The sequence below is a fragment of the Pongo abelii genome, chromosome 5, assembly GCF_028885655.2.
Source record: "Pongo abelii isolate AG06213 chromosome 5, NHGRI_mPonAbe1-v2.0_pri, whole genome shotgun sequence".
Lineage (NCBI taxonomy): Eukaryota > Metazoa > Chordata > Mammalia > Primates > Hominidae > Pongo > Pongo abelii.
In genome coordinates, this window is record NC_071990.2 from 104,534,429 (window position 1) to 104,556,149 (window position 21,721).

At 31.7% G+C, this 21,721-nt stretch overlaps 1 long non-coding RNA gene across 5 annotated transcripts in view; it reads right to left on the reverse strand.

The window, feature by feature from the left end:
* Window positions 1–21,721, reverse strand: part of LOC129060006 (uncharacterized) — a 287,201-nt gene that overhangs the window by 216,264 nt on the left and 49,216 nt on the right. For all 5 annotated transcript variants that reach the window (XR_010140312.1, XR_010140309.1, XR_010140311.1 and 2 more), the window contains one exon: window positions 5,642–5,746. This is a non-coding gene — a long non-coding RNA (uncharacterized LOC129060006). The remainder of the gene's footprint in view (window positions 1–5,641; window positions 5,747–21,721) is intronic.

Sequence of the window (21,721 nt, forward strand, 5' to 3'; positions counted from 1 at the left end):
CGTTATGAAGTATTCTTTATTTTCATTATGATTTTTACCTTAAGTCAATTTGATTGATATTTATATAGCTATGGCTGCTTTCTTTTCTTCTTAATGATTATATGGTTTTACACGGTTTTATTTTCAATATCACATATATATGGTATACAGAATATACATATATATGTATATTAAGTCATATAAAGCTGACTTTAAAAAATCCAGTCTGAAGCTATTTTTAATAAGTATAGTTAATCCATTTGCATTTAATGTAATGCCTGATATTTTTAAAATTATGTCTACCATTTTACCCAGTTCATATTATCATTCTATCTGTTCTGTTTGGTAATACAAACACTAGTTTTTATGTATAAAATTTTGGTTTAAACCTAATTTATTATGCATCTAAACAATTTTGTGCATTCTCTAAAACCAAAAGCCATAATTGTAAAAGTGAGCCAATGTTATAGGTATAAAGATTTAGAGTAACTACAGTGATAACACTTTCATGGCAAGGCTGATACTGGGTGAAAGAGATTCAGTATGTTCAGATGTCAACTTCTTTTTGCTGTTAGTATTAAACTGAATTTCAGGAATATTTGTGTCTTTGAAGAATAACTTTTAAAACATAAATGTCTTAAAATGATATTTAATGAATTGACAGCCCTCTAAAGTTTGGTTTTATATTTCTTAAAATAACTTGGAAAATCTTAAAACAAATTCTTCATTGGAAGGAGTGCCAAACTTTATCTTTCATAGGCCTTAGGAAGTTGCATTATGGAAACTATAGCTTGCAAACAAGATGACGTTTAAAGTAATCCTACCAAAGTAGTTAATAACTCAAATGGTATACAGAACTTAATTTTAAAAGTATCCATTTGTGCTTTCAAATCTCTCATCTTATTAACAAATATTTTTTAAAATTTATTCATTTTATTAGAGACAAGGTGTCACTCTGTCATCTAGGCTGGATTGCAGGGGTACAATCATAGCTCACTGTAACATTGAATTACTGGCCTCAAATGATCCTCCCATTTAGGCCTTCCAAAGTGTTGGGATTACAGGCCTGAGCCACTGTAATGAGCCAAAATAACTTTTTGATTCAATCTTTTTCTAGCTGCTTAAAATTACGTTTTACATTTGAATCAAAAGACATTAATGAGGTAGGGCTTTATTTAATTAAATAATGGTGAAATGTTTGAAAGAATGATAGAGATAAATCTTTCAGTGAGTCTGTCTTACAAAAGTTTGGCAACAAATGATACCCAAGAAAATATTTTGCTGAAATGTGTAAACATTTCAGAATGAAAATAATTGAACCTCAGAATGTCCTCATTTAGCAAAACTTACTCTGAGCATCTTAGGGACTTGAATAATTGCAGAAAAAATATTCTTTCAATTAGTGATATTCTGGCTTAAAGAACAAGTCAATTGAAAGTACCAACAACTTAAGATTTATTTGGCTATTGTAGCCTTGTAGTATAGTTTGAAGTCAGGTAGTGTGATGCCTCCAGCTTTGTTCTTTTGGCTTAGGATTGACTTGGCGATGCGGGCTCTTTTTTGGTTCCATATAAACTTTAAAGTAGTTTTTTCCAGTTCTGTGAAGACAGTCATTGGTAGCTTGATGGGGATGGCATTGAACCTATAAATTACCTTGGGCAGTATGGCCATTTTCATGATATTGATTCTTCCTACCCATGAGCATGGAATGTTCTTCCATTTGTTTGTATCCTCTTTTATTTCATTGAGCAGTGGTTTGTAGTACTCCTTGAAGAGGTCCTTCATAACCCTTGTAAGTTGGTTCCCTAGGTATTTTATTCTCTTTGAAGCAATTGTGAATGGGAGTTCACTCATGATTTGACTCTCTGTTTGTCTGTTATTGGTGTATAAGAATGCTTGTGAGTTTTGCACATTGATTTTGTATCCTGAGACTTTGCTGAAGTTGCTTATCAGCTTAAGGAGATTTTGGGCTGAGACAATGGGGTTTTCTAGATATACAATCATGTCATCTGCAAACAGGGGACAATTTGACTTCCTCTTTTCCTAATTGAATACCCTTTATTTCTTTCTCCTGCCTGATTGCCCTGACCAGAGCTTCCAACACTATGTTGAATAGGAGTGGTGAGAGAGGGCATCCCTGTCTTGTGCCGGATTTCAAAGGGAATGCTTCCAGTTTTTGCCCATTCAGTATGATATTGGCTGTGGGTTTGTCATAAATAGCTCTTACTATTTTGAGATACGTCCCATCAATACCTAATTTATTGAGAGTTTTTAGCATGAAGGGCTGTTGAATTTTGTCAAAGGCCTTTTCTGCATCTATTGAGATAATCATGTGGTTTTTGTCTTTGGTTCTGTTTATATGCTGGATTACGTTTATTGATTTGCATATGTTGAACCAGCCTTGCATCCCAGGGATGAAGCCCACTTGATCATAGTGGATAAGCATGGTACTGGTACCAAAACAGAGATACAGACCAATGGAACAGAATAGAACCCTCAGAAATAATGCTGCATATCTATGACCATCCAATCTTTGACAAACCTGACAAAAACAAGAAATGGGGAAAGGATTCCCTATTTAATAAATGGTGCTGGGAAAACTGGCTAGCCATATGGAGAAAGCTGAAACTGGATCCCTTCCTTACACCTTATACAAAAATTAATTCGAGATGGATTAAAGACTTACATGTTAGACCTAAAACCATAAAAACCCTAGAAGAAAACCTAGGCAATACCATTCAGGACATAGGCATGGGCAAGGACTTCATGTCTAAAATGCCAAAAGCAATGGCAACAAAAGCCAAAATTGACAAATGGAATCTAACTAAACTAAAGAGCTTCTGCACAGCAAAAGAAACTACCATCACAGTGAACACGCAACCTACAGAATGGGAGAAAATTTTTGCAATCTACTCATCTGACAAAGGGCTAATATCCAGAATCTACAAAGAACTCAAACAAATTTACAAGAAAAAAACAAACAACCCATCAACAAGTGGGCAAAGGATATGAACAGACACTTCTCAAAAGAAGGCATTTACACAGCCGAAAGACACAGGAAAAAATGCTCATCATCACTGGCCATCAGAGAAATGCAAATCAAAACCACAATGTGATACCATCTCACACCAATTAGAATGGTGATCATTAAAAAGTCAGGAAACAAGTGCCGGAGAAGATGTGGGGAAATAGGAACACTTTTACACTGTTTGTGAGACTGTAAACTAGTTCAATCATTGTGGAAGACAGTGTGGCGATTCCTCAAGGATCTAGAACTAGAAATACCATTTGACCCAGCCATCCCATTACTGGGTATATACCCAGAGGATTACAAATCATGCTTCTATAAAGACATGCACATGTATGTTTATTGTGGCACTATTCACAATAGCAAAGACTTGGAACCACCCAAATGTTCACCAATGACAGACTGGATTAAGAAAATGTGGCACATATGCGCCGTGGAATACTATGCAGCCATAAAAAATGATGAGTTCATGTCCTTTGTAGGGACATGGATGAAGCTGGAAACCATCATTCTCAGCAAACTATCGCAAGGACAAAAAACCAAACTCTGCATGTTCTCACTCATAGGTGGGAATTGAACAATGAGAACACATGGACACAGGAAGGGGAACATCACATACCAGGGCCTGTTGTGGGGTGAGAGGAGGGGGGAGGGATAGCATTAGGAGATATACCTAATGCTAAATGATGAGTTAATGGGTGCAGCACACAAATATGGCACATGTATACATATGTAACAAACCTGCATGTTGTGCACATGTACCCTAGAACTTAAAGTATAATTAAAAAAAGATTTATTAAGAGTAATACACAATGTTACTTTAATTAACAGAATTGTGCAGCTTGCCATCTCTCTCTCTCTCTCTCTCCCCTGCTTCCCCTTCCTTCTTTTCCTGTTCCACCCTTTGAAAAATATACTCAACAAAAGACTTATATGTACATAAAGTACTAATAATCCAATATTATAAACTTACAGATTTAAATTCGATTAGAACAGTTTTCATTATTTTTATTACTCAAAAATATATCCTCAAAAACAATTTTTATTGCTCATTGATTTTTCTCACTTTTTCTTTGTTCACTTCTTAATTTCTCTTTTATTTTTGATTTGGAATTTTCTGATATACTTTTTAATTACTTATGTAAAAATTGCTATAAAATGCTTATTTTCTAATAATAAAAATGTTTAACAACATAGATAGACCTGTAAGAATACCTTTGGTGGTATCTGATCTTTTTAATATTTAGAATTTGTATTTTCTTTGCCTGTCAAATTATTGACTGCATTATTCATTAACCTATTTTTTTAGTTTTTAAAGTGAAAAACATTTTCTAAAAAATGTTATTTCGTATTATTATAATGACAGAATATGTCCCATATGATTACTGCTGTTCGAAGTATCAGATCATCTAGTAGCTTAAATATTTCTCATAGTTATTTTACTAATTGCAGTGAAATGAATTGTTAACATGAATTCTATAGGTTAGTTTCAGAGTCTTGGAGTTGCCTTGTCATGTGGTTTATATGCAGAAGGCTTAAATTATAATTTATTTTGCAAATGCTCTTTTTAATATATAATAAACTTTTTATAATCATGTTTTTATTTTCATCTATACTTTTCTTTTTAAAAATCTGATTGTTGTTAACGCTCATTGGAATCGATAAGGAAGCATATCCCCTGACTTCAAATCTTAAGGACTCTTAAATTTCGTTTTACAGTATTATCAAATAATTCCACTAAAATACAAATTTTATATTTTCATGCCCTTTTCCTTTTAGAATTTTTGTTTCCTTTACCAATCGGAAGTCCAACCATCACAACAAGGCATAAAGAAATCCCAACATGATCATTCTATTGCCACCCCATTTATTATATAGCAAGTGGGTATTATTATAACTCCATTCCTGTCACTGTTTCTTTCCATCACTGTTTCTTTCTGTCTATACTGTCTTTTTTGTTTGTCAAACTCTTATTTGTCTTACAAAGAATTTCTCAGATACCACATAACTCCCTGAAACTTTGCCTACTGTGCTCACTGACAAAGGTGAATTAAAATTTTCTCTATTCTATTATATGATATAGATATGTGTACACTTGTATTCAAACAACAATATTGTATTATATTACAATTACATTGTTATTTTCTATTATGTTTTATTTACCAGAGTTCTAAATACTTGCAGAGGTTTTATTTTCTTGCTTGTCACAGCACTTGGCTTATAGAATGGCAAAATAACTACATGATCATTTCATGAAGCTAAAAAAGTGTTCACTTTTATAATCAGTACGGATAAAGTATTTCAGTGCACCCATAAAAATTAAAGATAATAAAATAAGTTGATTTAAATAAGTCATGATCTGTTAAAATTAAAGTTGCTGTTTACGGGATTGGTTGTAACCCAAAAATATAGCATTTATTCTCAATATTGAAACATGACATAATATAGTATTCTAATGTATATCATATTTAATTAATCTGCCATACACTATTAGAATCTGCTTTCGGAAACTATGTGTTGTTCCCAATAGGAAATGCAATATAGACTATACTATCAGATAAGCCAATTGCAGTGGGCTGACAGCTCTCAAAAAAGGTATGTGCACATCCCAACCCTGGAACTTATGAATATTACCTTATTGAAAGAAGAGTATTGGCAGATGTAATCCACTTAAGGATTTTGAGATGATGAAGTCATCCTGGATTATCTGGCTGAGTCTTTAATTCAATGGCAAGTATCCTATAAAAGACAGAAGAGAAATCAACAGAGAAGAGAAGGAAGCAACGTGACCATGTCAGAGACTGCAGTGATGCAGGTACAAACCCAGGAATGCTGACAGCCTCTAGGAGCTGGAAGATACAAGGAATGGAATCTCCCCTGGAGCCTCTGGTGGGAACAGCTGCCTTGTTAATGCCTACACTTTTGTACTCCAGAATTATGAGAGAATAAATTTATGTTGTTCTCAGCCACACGGTTTGAAGTAATTTGTTACAACAGCCATAGGAAACTAATATGCCAGTATTGTAAAAGTGCTTTCTGTGAATTTAATTATTTATAAACACGATGAAAGATAAATAAGAACCTTTAAAGATGTCTTTTAAAAAGACATAGGCTATAATAAAATTTTATTTAATAAGTCAAAAATAATTGCATGTCTTCTACACTACCAAGAATTTGAAATAAGGTGATAAACAAATCAAATAAACACAGGATAAGTTATGAAAATAAAGTAAAAAAAATTAAAATGAATAAAATAAGTTTCCTTCTTTAATATCTAAAATTTTATTTCTCACACAAAGTAAAGTGTTTCTCTCTGAGTTAAATTTAAGTGAAGTAATGGTGAGGATTGCATTTGGAATTTGTAACGCAAGATAGATTAATATAAACAGTCATATAATGAGACATTCTCTTCGATACTGATGAATTTTCATATCCTCTTACATGTTGCAAGTGTTAATCCAGGCATCCTTTTCTGCTTTCAATGCCACTACTACATCAACTTGTCACCCAAATAACTGTAATTAAACATTCTCTCTAGCTGCTGATTACAGTATGCTGATGAACATTCCCACTGGATTTAACAGCCTTTTTCATAACATCTACAGTAATCATCACATATTATCATGTTTTTTTGGCTGAAGACTTCTCAAATAATCTAAAATTTAAATTAAACAGCCCTCTGATTATTGCAATCTAAAGTTCAACAGGCGCTTAATCAGAAAGGTGTAAGTATCTATCACTGACATCTACTAAGCAATAGGATAATATATATCCAGGGAAATAAATACTTAAACTGTTTGGTCATTGATCCATGTCATTTAAAAATTGACATCAGCATATAACACAGAATATTTTTTCCTGGAAAGTAGCAGACTAACAAGGGGATATATTGGTGAAGTGAACATTTACAACTTCCAAATGTTGCATTCTGACAACTTTAAGTTGCCCAGAGGGATGTGAAGAACATTAAAATATGAATCATGTAAAAGTTCAAGAAGCATGTTTGGAAGTTACTATTTGATTAAATTCTTATTACTCATAGATACAAAAGAAAGATGACATAAACTTTTCAGTTCAGATTCCCAAAGTAAGTGTAGATTTTATTAGAACTGTCCCTAGATATGGGCAAGATGAGTTGCTCCCAAAGCCCCTTGATTTATGAGGTTGCTAAAAATCACACACACACACATACACACACACACACACACACACACACACACCTATAAAATGCATAAACATCTCTGTTTGTTATCTAGGATGCAGAGTATAGAGCTAGTGAGATCCTAGCCCTAAAAATCAGTTTTTATCACTAATACAATTCCATTTACAGAGAATTGCTTTTCCACAGCTCTTGCTCTACAGACTTGAAGCAAAAGCACCTAGATTCAAATGTTATCAAGGTTTCTAGCGTTTCACTGCCAATAGAAAATATGAGTACTTATTTGTAGGACAAAAAAAAGAAATTTAATTGCATAAATGTGTACTAGTATTTGAATTGTTTGTCTTATTATTTCATTTGCTCAACCCACATTTGCTGGCCCATCATTTTTTGAGCTACTCTATAACAACATTGTTCAATAGATTCTAAAAACTGTTTTCAGAAAGCTTTTTAGAGTATATAATGGGATTATTTATAAATTTATGTAAATATATCATTTGTACATTCTTTTTTGAATATTATTAATGAAATTTTCTCTACTTACAAAAAATATATTTTAGTGTATGTATAAAGGCCACTATTTTTATTGTAAACCCTATAGATCAGATAACAGCATATATTAGTAAGGGTTCCCTAGAGAAATAGAACCAATAGAAGATGTATATATCAATCAGATAGGATATATTATATATATATATATAATATAATATAATGATTTAGCCTATGTGGTCATGGCGGCAGGCAAGTTCAATCTGTAACGTGGGCTGGCTTGCTGCAGGCCCTGGAAGAACTGATGTTCCAGTTTGAGGAAAGTCAGGCAGAAAGAGCTATTTTGTAAATGAAGTCTGGAAGCAATCTGCTGAAGATTCTTCCTTACTTGGGGCAAAGGCAGTTTTATTTTTCTGTTCAGCCCTTCAATTAATTGGATAAAGCCCTCTCACAGTATGAAGGGCAATGTGCTTTTCTGATTCAGATATTAATTTCAAACAGAAACACCCTCCATGTTTACACATAGAAGTAACCATCAAACAGGCTTTACTTAAAATATGTGATAAGTCCTGATTTTGTATACATCGCAACTTATGAGAAGTGTGTGCGTGTGTGTGTGTGTGTGTGTGTGTGTGTGTGTTTGGGGAAGTAGAGGGGCATATGCAAGTAACAGTGGAAATGTTAAGGCAATAGAACAAAAAAAAGTTTGTATCTACAGCAAGAAGGAACAGTTAGCCAATCAATGATTCACAATTCTAGTGTGAATAGTGCTTATTTGTTAACTCCAGCATATCCGTATGTTTTGACTTTAGCAGTGGGTAGACAAATTGCTGACACATCTTAGTTCAATAAACAAAGCAATACATATTTGAAGATAATCAACATATTTTCATTTTTTACTTATATTCTTTAATTATAATGGTTATATTTAAAGCAAACAATTGAACATAATAATGCAAATATATTTTTGCTATAGGTTTGCATATAATTCATTTGTTTATGTGATTATGCTCTTAAACATAAAGGACATTTTTAATTAAAATGTGTTACTATACAATTTGTTTCCTGCACAGTTTTCTTTTTTTGAAACCTAAACCAGAAAATTTCATCAATCTAATCAATTTTCAAAGACCTCACAAAATTTGTTAATTTCTCAGTTCTTATTTAAACATCTAGCAATATCTTTGGTAGAAGATTATGCCATTATTTGAATTTACTTGAAATGCTTAATGTTTTAAAAAATATATATTTATCTATTTAACTATTTATGTAGTCAGAAAATTGTAACATAGAAAAATATGTAAAATGAAATATGTAAATTTTTCCCATTCCCCATATCCCAGTGTCTCTTTCTAAAGGTAACCACTATTCATACCTCTCCAAAATCATTCATATATAATTTAAATACTTCATACTGTGCAGTATATCTATTTTTCATACTGAAGTGAACACATTAAACACATCATTATACATTTTGCCTTTATCGATATTAAATATTAATCTCTTTTGGAGATTTTTCTTTATGGCCTAGAAGAGTAACTTTATTTTTAATGGTTGCATATCATTTCTTCATATAGATGTAAAAAATTTATTTAAATTGCCTTATAAAATACAAATTTAATAGTTTTTCTGCTACTCAAAAGTATTGCAATGAACATCTCAAGGCATATAACAGCATAATTTTGCAAGTACCTTCAAATGACATATTTCTAGAAATTAAATGCCTGGGTCAAAGCACATGTATGTATATTCCTTAATTTGAGAGATTTCACTATGTGTCCCTTCATAAAAAACCTGCACCAGTTTAGATTTTCACCAAAAAGTAATTGAATTAAAATTACATATGAAATAATAGAAGTCCATTATTCTCCATCTTACCCAGGTTAAATTTTTCTTACATTGATTAAATGCACTACTACTTTTAAACTGAATTTTCCTGACATTTAAAAATACTTGGATTTTCTATGAGCTGCTGTCAATTGTCTGTAATTTTCTACAACAATTAAAGTCAGAATTTAATATTCATCTTTGGGTGCATTTATCTAAGGATAGCTTGAGAGTAAGTTTAAGAACTCCTACCCAAAATACAAAATCAGTTTTTAAAATAAATATGAAATCATTTTAATAAAGTATGCAAGAAACATGTCTCTCCTTCACAGACTTTAATATTTTCATAATTACTTTAAATTAATGTGCTGTTTCTAAAATTTCTATTGACCTTTAAGATCCAGAGAGCATATGATTATCTTTCGTAGGTTTAAGTTGTGAGGGAATCAGTTCATTCTAGGCCTTTAATTTCCCATAATACAAAAGAAAAGAGCAGTGGCAGAAGAAATCAATCCCAACTTATCCCTTGTCGAATATCAGCAAGCACAATGTCACAAAACCAATGTGAAGAAATGGAGTATGGATTTTCTGCTGACATTTGTAAAGTGTTTGTGTCAAAGTATTTTTCTAATACAGAAAGGTTAGAGCTTAACAAATTAAAGTACATGTTTCTTTTAAACCAGTATGTTTGTCATTTGGGATAATTTTAATAGTTTTTCTTCCTTATAAAAAAATTTAACCCAATGTGACACAATTGACCTCAATCCTTGAACTGTTCATCATTTACACACAAATTTCTTTATCATAATCATATGAAAAACTTGTAAGAATCTATTTTTTAAATTATAGATTTATCTATTGTAAATATAAATAGAATTGTCTAAAAATTTTTTTTTCTACCAAAGATGTTTAGTTGGTTCCTTTTCTTATTAAAAAGAAGGTATGCCTCATTTTCTGCTCATTGAATTTATTGACACTTTTATATTTAATATAAATTTTAAATAAAAATTGTTAATGATTTTATTTATATAAGAAGATATGTAATCAATAAAGGAGTGTAATAATATATTTATAAAATTAAACTTTACCTATATTTATCAACAGTTATACTAAAATAATCTTTTCACTTTTAATACAAGTAACATTTGTTGAGAACCTATAATCAACAGGACTTTAGTAGCACAGTATACACTTAATCCTCAGCAATAAGAACCCAAGTTTCTTGGTAATAAATGGCTGGTTGTGGTGCTGGAGCAAGAACAGTGTAAATTGAGACTGAAAAATCTTCCGCAAACAGGAAGAAAGTTATCTAAGAATAATGGGAAAGATTAAGATCGGATAGAAACTGACCAAAACTGGGAAATTTTGAGCACCAAAATAAATAATGAAAGTTAAAGATTGAAAAACATTAAATAGACAGGAATCTGGAGTTCATGCTGACAAAAACAAACAAACAAACAACCAAAAAAGAAAGAAAGAAAGAAAAAGTTTCCACCTGCCAGAATATTGAATAATAAAATGAATGGAGGCATGATTGAATTAGAGAACCACCGGCAGGCAATCATCATGACAATAATGGATTCAGGCAAGACTCAAAATAAGTTCCAAATTATTTGATATTTGTTTTGTGAGAAACAGCATATCTATATAAACTCAAAATATCTTACCATAAAATGTTACTAAAGTGTGAACATCTTATGGACAACATATTAACTAAGTGATAAAAATAATATGAGCAATGGGACAAGTGCACATTGTGGGCCTCATTACACATTGCACTGACTGAGAGGTGACTGTATAACTTCTGTGGTATTACTGCCTGAATTCATGATCTGCTAACACAATATAAAAACTATTCTACAAAGTGATTAACCCATAATCTTTCAGGGTGTCTGGGTCATGGAAGGAAAAACAAGGAAAGATTGAGGAACAGTTCCAGGTTGAAGGAGACTAAAGAGGCATGTTGCCTAAACGCAACACATGGTCCTGGGTTTAATCTAACACCAAAAGTGAATTAAGTCTCTTACAATGGCAGTATTTTATCAATGTTAATTTCCTTATTTTGATAATTATACTTGGTTATGCAAGCAGTGTCCTTGTTTTAGGAACTAAATGTGGAAATATTTTAAGGGTTATTATAGACCATGTCTGATTTTTTAAATACTTCAGAAAAATATTAATATGTATTGATAAAAAATGAGAGAGGGGGAATGATTTGGCAGCTATGGTAAAATATTTACAATTAGGAAATATGCATGAAGGATGTATAGTTATTTTGTGTACTTGTAAATTTTCTGTAAGTATAACAAGTTTCAAATGAAAAATTTCAGAAATGTTTGTAACATAGTTGCAAGAATAAAAGTGGAACATAAGTCAATATGCTCTGTTTTTATTTAAAATTTTGGACCTGAGTATTCCGGGAGACAATAAAGTACTTCAGTTCTTTATTATTCATAATGTGATAAGAAGCAATAAAATCAAATGGGGAAATTTCAGATTCAACCCCTGAATGATTTAATCAAAATCTGCATTTTTAATAAGGTCTGCAATTTTTTTATGCATCTTTGTATCTGAGAAATACTGCCTTAAGCATGATTTAGTTGAGGAAATAAGACATTACAAAGAATTAGCATTGTTAGGTTTAGATGTGATTGTGATCTTGTGAATACATTGAAGAAGAGGCTTATTTTAAAAGATATTTACTGAGAATTTTAGCAATAATATGCTATTGTGTCTGGGATTTGCTTAGAAATATTGTGTGGGTAGGGAGAGTATAGATGAAATAAGACTGGGCACATGGTGGTCATTGTTGCAGTAGGATGGTAGATAAAGAAGGAAAACTATTTCCTTTTATAGGGGACTATGTTCAAACTCATTCAACAATAAAAAGTATGTCCAGAAAAAAAAGGTCTTGATAAAAAAGAAGAATAGGAATAAACAGAAGGAAATGATTAAATTACCAAGGAGAGGATCTATAAACTATATCCAAAGAAGATAAATTATTTAATATTTAACTTTATGTATTTCCTTTACTATACTTAATATTTTCTTCTTTCTTTTTAATTAAAAAAATTACCATAATCATAAAATCACAGATTCTTGGTTCTTCAATTGACCAAATAACAGACTTAATACTGCTTCATTTTAAAGTAATAAATTTTAATATAACTAATGTCAATTTATAAGTTTCATTAGTTAAATGACATCATGTGCTATTATAAAAAGAGAAAGAAAACTGTTAGAGAAAAATATACAATTTAAAAGGTAACTTTATTATTTTAGGTGAAAGATAATAAGGGCTTCAAAGTCTTTTATGCCCCTAAATAATAAGATTATATTCAGTTTTTCTTTCTGATAATTAAATTTTTAAAAAGTACATATTTTATCCAGCAATTGTTAAGCTTGGCTCAATATTTTCACTATCAAGGTTCTGTATTCTTTTATGTAAAGTGTCAATAAAACAATAATGCACATAGTTATTTGGGGTTAAAGAAAATAATTAACACGAGAAGAGCAAAGTTGCAAATTATAAAACCATATGTAAAGAAATAACCCCACAATTTTGTAAATACTTCTTCTACTTAATATATATCTTGCAGCTTTTATGAAGTGATTTATTCAATTACAATACTCATGGCACATTGTTTTCTGAAAGTTATAAGTCAACAAAAAATATGTGTCAGGTACATATTATTCATGCTTATTTTATTATATCTATAATTACATTAGTTGATACAAATGTCGTCTGTCATGAAAATGACTAAAGTATCAAGAAACTCACTCCTGTATCAAAGCTAATATGGTGGTTGCATGATTGGAGACCTAGGTTTCTTTTATCTTTTGCTCTGCTATTCTGTAGATGTAGATTTCATCTAAGAATTTAAAATGATTATTTATCTTCTACTTTCACTTCACTATCCCACCAAGCAAGAATTAGAGAAAAATGGAAAGTCCAATTATTCTCTTTATGAACAACATTCAGAATTGCATATGTCACATTTGTGTTGATACTGTTGGCCAGAAATTAGTCTTATGACCACATCTAGGTACAACAAAAGTTGGAAAATATACTTGATTACGGATGGTAGTAACTGAAATTCAAGCATTCTGTTTCTAAATGAAGAATTCATAAATGAATTATTTCAAACAAACAATTCTGTGGCAGTTTTATAATCTCTATCCTAGAGATTACTAATTTCACAAAAAGAGCTAGCTGCTTTGGAGTTCAGCTACAAAAAGGTTTTAAAATATGTAAAGAAATTTACTGAATATTCAACCATATTCTCTTTATTTGATGGATAAAAAGATCATGACTTGAATACTCAAATAGATTATGTAGAAGCACAGGACAGTTAATGGAACAGCCAAGAGTAAAAGAAGGTTTCCTAGTTTCTAGTTCAGTTAATTTTTTTTAATAAGCAAATTTGTATACAAATTAGAATTTAAGAATTACAGTTGCTTTCAGTTTGGGTCATACTTTTATGTATAATAAAACTGTAAGACAAATATTAATAAAATACATTTGAAGAGTTTCAGAAATATTACAAGCCCATTTTGGGTACATTCTTATTTCACAGAAAGTAAATTTGGTTGGATGAGCAAAAGACTAACAAATAATTGCTTCATTTAGCATTATTTTCTTCTCAGGTACTGTCCTAAATATATTCTAGTTATGTTATTTAATTTTTATGCAGGCATAGCACAGAGGAATTTCATATGGAATCAAATATTCCAAGGATTTGGGGTGAGATAATGTAGAATATATTATTTTTATATTATTTATGGGAAAATGGTAGATGCTATTTGATTTTTCCACTCACTTGGCTATCATATTTGCTGTGTTCAGTCACAATATAAAGCAGGTTACTATCATGAACAAGAAGAAATGAGAGAATCCTGCTCCCAATGGAAACAACTAAGAAAGGCTGGATAAGAATATATAGAAAAAAAATACAGCTACCTTTACATGCATTGTTTATTTGGCAAGGAAAAAATTTGAAGCCAAATAAAAATAACAACAGGAAACCTAGTAGTAAACTAATAATGCAATAGGTAGTATTTGTGGAAATTTTGTAACCCTTAGTTACCATTTTCAGAGTTATACTGGGCAGAAGAGAAAGGAGATAGATAAGGCCAAGGATGTACCCAATTTGCCAAATATATAAGCATGGAATTCCAAATGCCATCATTGTCCCTTTAAGTATTCATGAGAAATTAGACCGCCATGCTGAAAAGGTCAGCAGAGTAGCTTGTCTATATAGCCTTAATACCAAGTAGCAGGGAGAAAGCAACAACAATAATAATAGTCTCCCCTGAACTTTGTAACCACAAACTACTTCTCATTTGGATTTCAGATTGACTCACATTTCCACTGTGGACCCAAAAATACAAGTAGAAAATTTATTTTGAAATGGTCCTGTATTCATGGTGCTCCATCAACTAAAGAAACAAAATTTTAACTCAGGTCTCTAATAATTACTACAAAAAAAAATCCAAGAAAGATGAGCTCAGAATTAAAGAACTCAAAATACAGAAATATACCAAAGGAACAAAAACCCTAAAAACCATGAATGAGAGCCAAGAAAACAACATAAAGCTGAAAGAGACTCACCAACATCACAGACACTGGGTTTATAAAGTACAAAATGAAGAATCAATATTTTTATTAAAGTAATAAAGGAAAGACCAGAAAATATAAGCAAAGAATAAGAGATCATAAAAATGAACAAGAATATTTGACAAGTAACCAGGTAGAACATCCATATATGAAAAGCATAGTAATTATAAATTCGGTGGGAGGCTTCCAGTGTGTAAGATAACAGCAGGTGCCAAGATACGCATCTCTCCCTATTTAAAAAAACAAAAAGGAAAAATGTCTATCACCTAGAACTACAGAATAAAAAAAAAAGAGTACTATAAACTATGCTGTAGATAAATTGAAAAATAAACATTCAAGATAAGTGGAATCAGTGTCTGAGCTGACAGTGTAATGCGGTGAAATTTAGCTGGAGTTAGTTGGAAAACCTGTGAGAATGAAGGCATCCTGGTGGTAAGAGAGCCCAGAAAGCATCAACCAGAGTTTACCTTAAGAAGGAGAGGCCCCAGCTCTGAGTGGTAACAACTGAGTGTATCGAGATCCAGTGGGTCAAAGCATCATCAATTAGGAGATTAAAAAGGCAAGAGTGGACAGTACACACAACCAGAGGTGGCATTCTTAAGAAAGGGCCACTTTTGAGTGAGAGAGTTTACCTTGTAAAGAAGAGGTATCCCTTGGATCAAGAAAATAGTGGTAAGAAGAAAAATGTAACTAATGAAAAGAGCAGTACACAAATAAGAGAGGCAGACTGAAAACAGTATCATTAAATTAAGAAAGTTGACAAGTCACCCAAACCCCTGGTACTTTCTGTTGATAACGTGCACAGTTATTTCAGGAAAAGCTAGCATAATTAAAATCAACAAGAAAAATAAAAGCACTAAATTTTACAAAAGACGAATAGAAGAAAAAAGATGAGGACCAAGAAGATCTATCTTAGAAGCAAAAGAAAACTTTAACATATCTTTGCAATTTGAATTAAAAGCAAAAGCATTGCAGATGTGAAAGAACATGAGAATCAGAAATCTCAGAAATAAAATGGACTCTCAGCAAGAATAGGGAAACAGGAAACTGATGTGACGAAGAAAATTTGAAAAATAAAATAAAAATTTTAAACCTCAGAAATGAAGGCTATGCTACCAGGTATTCAATCAAAAATAAATAATATATATGTGATTTGAAGTTTGGAAAGGGACATAGAGAATCAAATAATAAAAGCAAAAAATGGAGATAGATATTAAAAAGGTATTTGAAAAATTATAATGGAAGTTAAACAACATGGCAACTTCTCACAATGTGGTCTGCGATGCCTCAGGTCCTCTAGACTGTCTCAGGTGGTCTAGGAGGACAAAATTATTTTCATATTAATACTAAAACATCATTTGTCTTTTTAATTCTCATTCTCAGATGGATGCAGATAACTTCCAGAGACTGTATGTCCTGTGGTGACATCATTGCTCTGATGGCTAATATGAGGTGTTTTGTGTATTATTGTGTTTTACGAATTTCTTAGCTTTAATTTCTAAATTGGTCAATATTCATAGATTAGATGAACATAAACAAAAACTCTGTGTTTCCCGATACTTTCAAGACTGTAAAGGATTTTGAAAACAAAATGTTGATAGAAAAGACTGGCAAACTTCAATATACATATTTGTAATTAAAAATATGGAAGAAGGAAAGCAAATTGATAGAATTTTAATTTAAAACTCTAATTCAAGGAACCTTTCCTTGAATAAAATGTGTCTTGAATCTGCTATAGCAAGAGTAAATGGAAACCTGGGGAAATTGACATAGCAGTATCAACTATAAGATATATACTAATTATAGGTGCTGTCTTAATGTCAAACGATTAGAAGAATGTTTTTCAAATATAGCTCCAATGAGGCTAGTGCCTGAGATTTTGATTAATTACAAAAAAAGCAGATTCAAATTCAGCTGATGAATTGCGTCCCATTGTTTGTCTCATAACGATTACAGGCTATTTAGTTAGCCTCTGTGCACTTTAGTTTCCCCATCTGTAAGATGAAAATAATAATAGCTCTTTTTTTATAAAGATTTTATAAAGTTTAAAGAATTTACATCAAAAACTTCAGAACAGTTGAAACATGGAGAAATTACTCAATAAATATTATTGTTATTATATTATTATCATTTAAACAAATAATACAGACACACATCAAACTTTCAAGATCAAAATTCTCAGGTTTGTGGCACAAACATTTCCACTCCTTAAAAGTTTCATAGGTGATTCTGATAGTCATTGTAGTTTAAAAACATAATTTCATTTTCAATCCTTCAAATCATCTTTAAGCATTTTTATGTTTAATTATTAGAATTGATATTTTCTTAAATATTGTAATACTTTTCTAACTGTTAAGGATGTTTACTTTCATTCTATCATTAAGGTAAATTTTTATACAGAAATGATATTTGTTTTTATCAAATGACATTTGAGATATCAAAATTATCATGTATTTCTCCTTTGCATAAATGAGTACATTAGTAGTTTTCTAATTTTTGACTGCCTTTACTGACCTAAAATAACTTCCACCTGACTTTGTTATGTTCAAATGCTAATATACAATTTGACTTGATTTATTATTTACTCTATCATTTCTCTGCTGCTTTTCTTGAGTCTATAAATTTATTTGTATTCCTTATTTTGAGGAATATCAGCTCAATAAAATGTTAACAGATATTCCCTAAAACTGGATTATATAATTAAATATTTTGATAATTCTAGATTAAATGAATCTAAAGAACTCTCCTTGGTATTGAAATATTTAATTAATTTATTAACTCAATTAGAAATGTTTAAGAGATGGCTACTTTAAAAATGTTTCTAAAATTTATATGGAACAATGTAATACCTTTATTCTCTAGAAATCTTATAGTTTTTAAATTTTTAACATTTATGAGATGACTTAATTTTTTTCTCTGCTTCTTTTTAAACAGACTTTATTTCATAAAGCACGTTTAGGTTGATAGCAAAATTCAGCAGAAAGCACTGGAATTTCCCTTATGTTACCCGCCCCCACACATGCAGACCCTCACTCATTGCCATCATCTCCCACCAGAATGGTACATTTGTTATAATTGATGAGGCAATACAAATCCAAGTTTACATTAGGAGTCACTCTTGGTATTATACATTCGGTGTCTTTGGACAAATATATACTGTCATGCATCCACCATTATAGTATCATACAAAATAGATGCACTGCTCTAAAAATCCTCTGTGCTCTCCCTATTTACCCATCCCTGACCCCAACCCGTGAAAACTAAAAGTCCAGCAGATATGTAGAAAACAGAACAAGACTTGAACACTTAAGAATTGTCAGTTAACTGTAATCACCTATTGCAATACTATTATTTGATATGTTTTCGATATTTTGATGTTCCTGAATTAAAACTATCTATGAAATATGGCAAGGAAAATATTTGACCTTTTAAAAGCATAATTTGTTTTCAGTTACTTTTGTAATTCTTATCAACTGTTAAATAGCTTTTTCATTGTTTTTCAGAAAGTTTTCATGTATATATACATATATATTTAAATATATATACATTTTTTTTCACAATTCCAAAACTAAAAAGTTTACATTTCATTTTTCACTAAATGAAGAACAATATATTTAATTCAATACCTCCCCTTAAGCTTTGGCACACGTGTTCTTATAAGATAACAAAGAACCTAAATATTTTAAAATACATGGTTAGTCATGAAACGTCAATAATGACTATATTTCAGCTTTTAGAAATCAGTGACTAAAGGTAATAGGATAATCTAGATTTAATTTTCTATAAAAAAGGATTGGATATCAGCCAGTATTCAGATTTATTAAGAGCCAAAAATGCTGTCACAGTTCATGTCTACATGGAAGATTAGTCATTCATTCTGTTAATCTAAAATAATATGGAATATAATTTATCAAGACATCAAAATCATAGCTTTTACTTCATTTCCTCACTTCTATAAGGACATGCACAATAGACTCTACAGCTATACATGGACTCTATTAGGGCTAATTGAAAATAGATGGTACAATTAACCTGCTTCTTAGTAAAAAGCATTAACACTTAATGTAAAAGTCTAATCACAATAAAAAGGGTTTCACATTGGAAGGGAATGTGGTAATTTAAAATCATCAGATTTTCTCTTACAAAGTAAATTAAAGAAAGAAAAAGTTAATATAACATCACCCAAAGCAACAATTAGACATTTGTGTTCTTAATCTTTGGTTTCTTTCTCAGATCTCCACTTCAGAAGACTACAGATGATTTATCACAATGACTCTTGGTCTTTAGGTGCGACATAGCAGAACTAAGCAGATGGCCATGAAACAAATAAGCTGTAGAAGTAACCATTACAATATAAACTGCAAGAGTGAAAATTAATATGGAAAGTCATGTAAAAAAATCAGCCTTGATCATGTTACCTTGACAAATTTCATTAAACAGAGATTATTTTGATGTATTACATTTTAGTTCAATGAATGCTTAAAAGATACAGAAAAATATTATTAATTTTTTTGATTAAAATAAATCATCTATATATGTTGAGTATTAAAAATCTAAAGCTTTTAGTTTATCATAAGGTTTTTAAAAATGTTTGAATTATTTTTTTCCAGACAGAGTCTTGTTCTGTCACTCAGGCGGGGCTGGAATGCACTGGCACAATCACGGCTCACTGCAGCCTTAACCTTCTGAGCTCAGGAGATTCTCATGCCTCAGCCTCCCCAGTAGCTGGGATTACAAGCACACACCAACATGCTCAGCTAATTGAACTTCTTTTAAAATATTTTAGAATTTAAAATTACTTGTTTTAATAAACCAAAGTTTAAAGCACATACTGGGTATACTTGCTACCATTGTTTACTTGTGCATTTAGGGTCGACATCGTTAATCAATTCCTACACTCTTCCTTGATGAATCTAGACTTAGCTCTATAATCCTTTATAATAACATTCTAGAGGCTCTAGGGATTGCCATAATGTAGGAAAAATATTTGACAAGCCCAGTTTAGGCCTCTCTTCCTTTACCTAAGGCTGGACTAAATAACAGATATGCTAATTCAAATTAAAAAAATTAATACAATTAATTATGCAAAATTTATGTCAAAGGAAGAGACATATAGGATATTGTAGAAACACTATTTTGTTGTGGAATGAGAAAAATAATATCCCTTAGTTGAAGCATTTAGGAAATATTTTTCTAAAAGAGGTAAAATTTTAAGTGTTATTAGACTGAAGCTGAGCATCCAGGAAAGAAGAGGATACTATCAGTATAAATATCGCAGGAGGTGTACAACCCCTTGTGATATTGTTCCTAATATCCAGGGGAAAAGAGAATGATGTTACTCCCAATATCGCAGAAAATGTACATTCACCCTGCGATATTGTTTCTGATATCCAGAGTGGGAGAGGACAATATGACTCTCAATATTGAAGGGAGTGTACACCCTCTGTGTGATATTGTTTTTAATATCCACATGAGGAGAGAATAATATTATCCCAGTATCACAAGGGATGTACACCAGCCCCGTGATATTTTTCCTAATATCTGGGGGTGGGGGGAGGTTGATATTACTTTCAATATTGCAGGGGTGTACACATCCTTTGTGGTATTCTTCCTAATATCCAGAAGAAAAAAGATGACTTTACTCCCCATATCGCAGCAGGTGCACACCCCCTTTGTGATATTGTTCCTAATGTATAGCGGGGAGAAAATATCACTATCACAGATGGTATACGACCTCCCGTGATATTGTTCCTAATATCCAAAAGGAAAGAGGAGGATATTATTCCTAATATCCAAGAAGAAAGAGGATGATATTACTGTCAACATCGCAGGGTGTGTACATCCACCCTTTGATATAGTTTCTAATATCCATGGGGGGAGAGGTTGATATTAGTTCCAATATTGCAAGGCGTGTACACCCCACTGTGATATTATTCTTAACAATCAGACAGGGAGAGGATGATATTACTCTCAATATCGCAGAGGTTGTACCCCCATCGTAATGTTGTTCCTAATATCCAGGTGGGGAGAAGAAGATATCACTCCCCATATCGCAGGAGGTGTACACTCCCTGTTATATTGCTCCCAATATCTACAGAATGAGAGGATGATATTACTCCCAATATCGCAGGGGGTGTACACAACCTTGAGATATTTTTCCTAATACCCAGACGGGGAGAAGATGGTATTACTCCCAATATCACGGAGAGTGAACATATCCCCTGTGATATTGTTACTAATATCCACAGGGTAGAAGATGATATTACTCCCTCTATTGCAGGGGGTGTACACCCCCCTTTTGATATTGTTAATAATATCCAAGAGGAAAGACGATAATACTAATGTCAATATCATAGGGGGTGTACACAACCTTGAGATATTTTTCCTAATACCCAGATGGGGAGAAGATGGTATTACTCCCAATATCGCGGGGAGTGAACATATCCCCTGTGATATTGTTACTAATATCCACAGGGTAGAATATGATATTACTCCCTCTATTGCAGGGGGTGTACACCCCCCTTTTGATATTGTTAATAATATCCAAGAGGAAAGACGATAATACTAATGTCAATATCGTAGGGGGTGTACATATCCCAGGTGATATTTTTTCTAATATCCA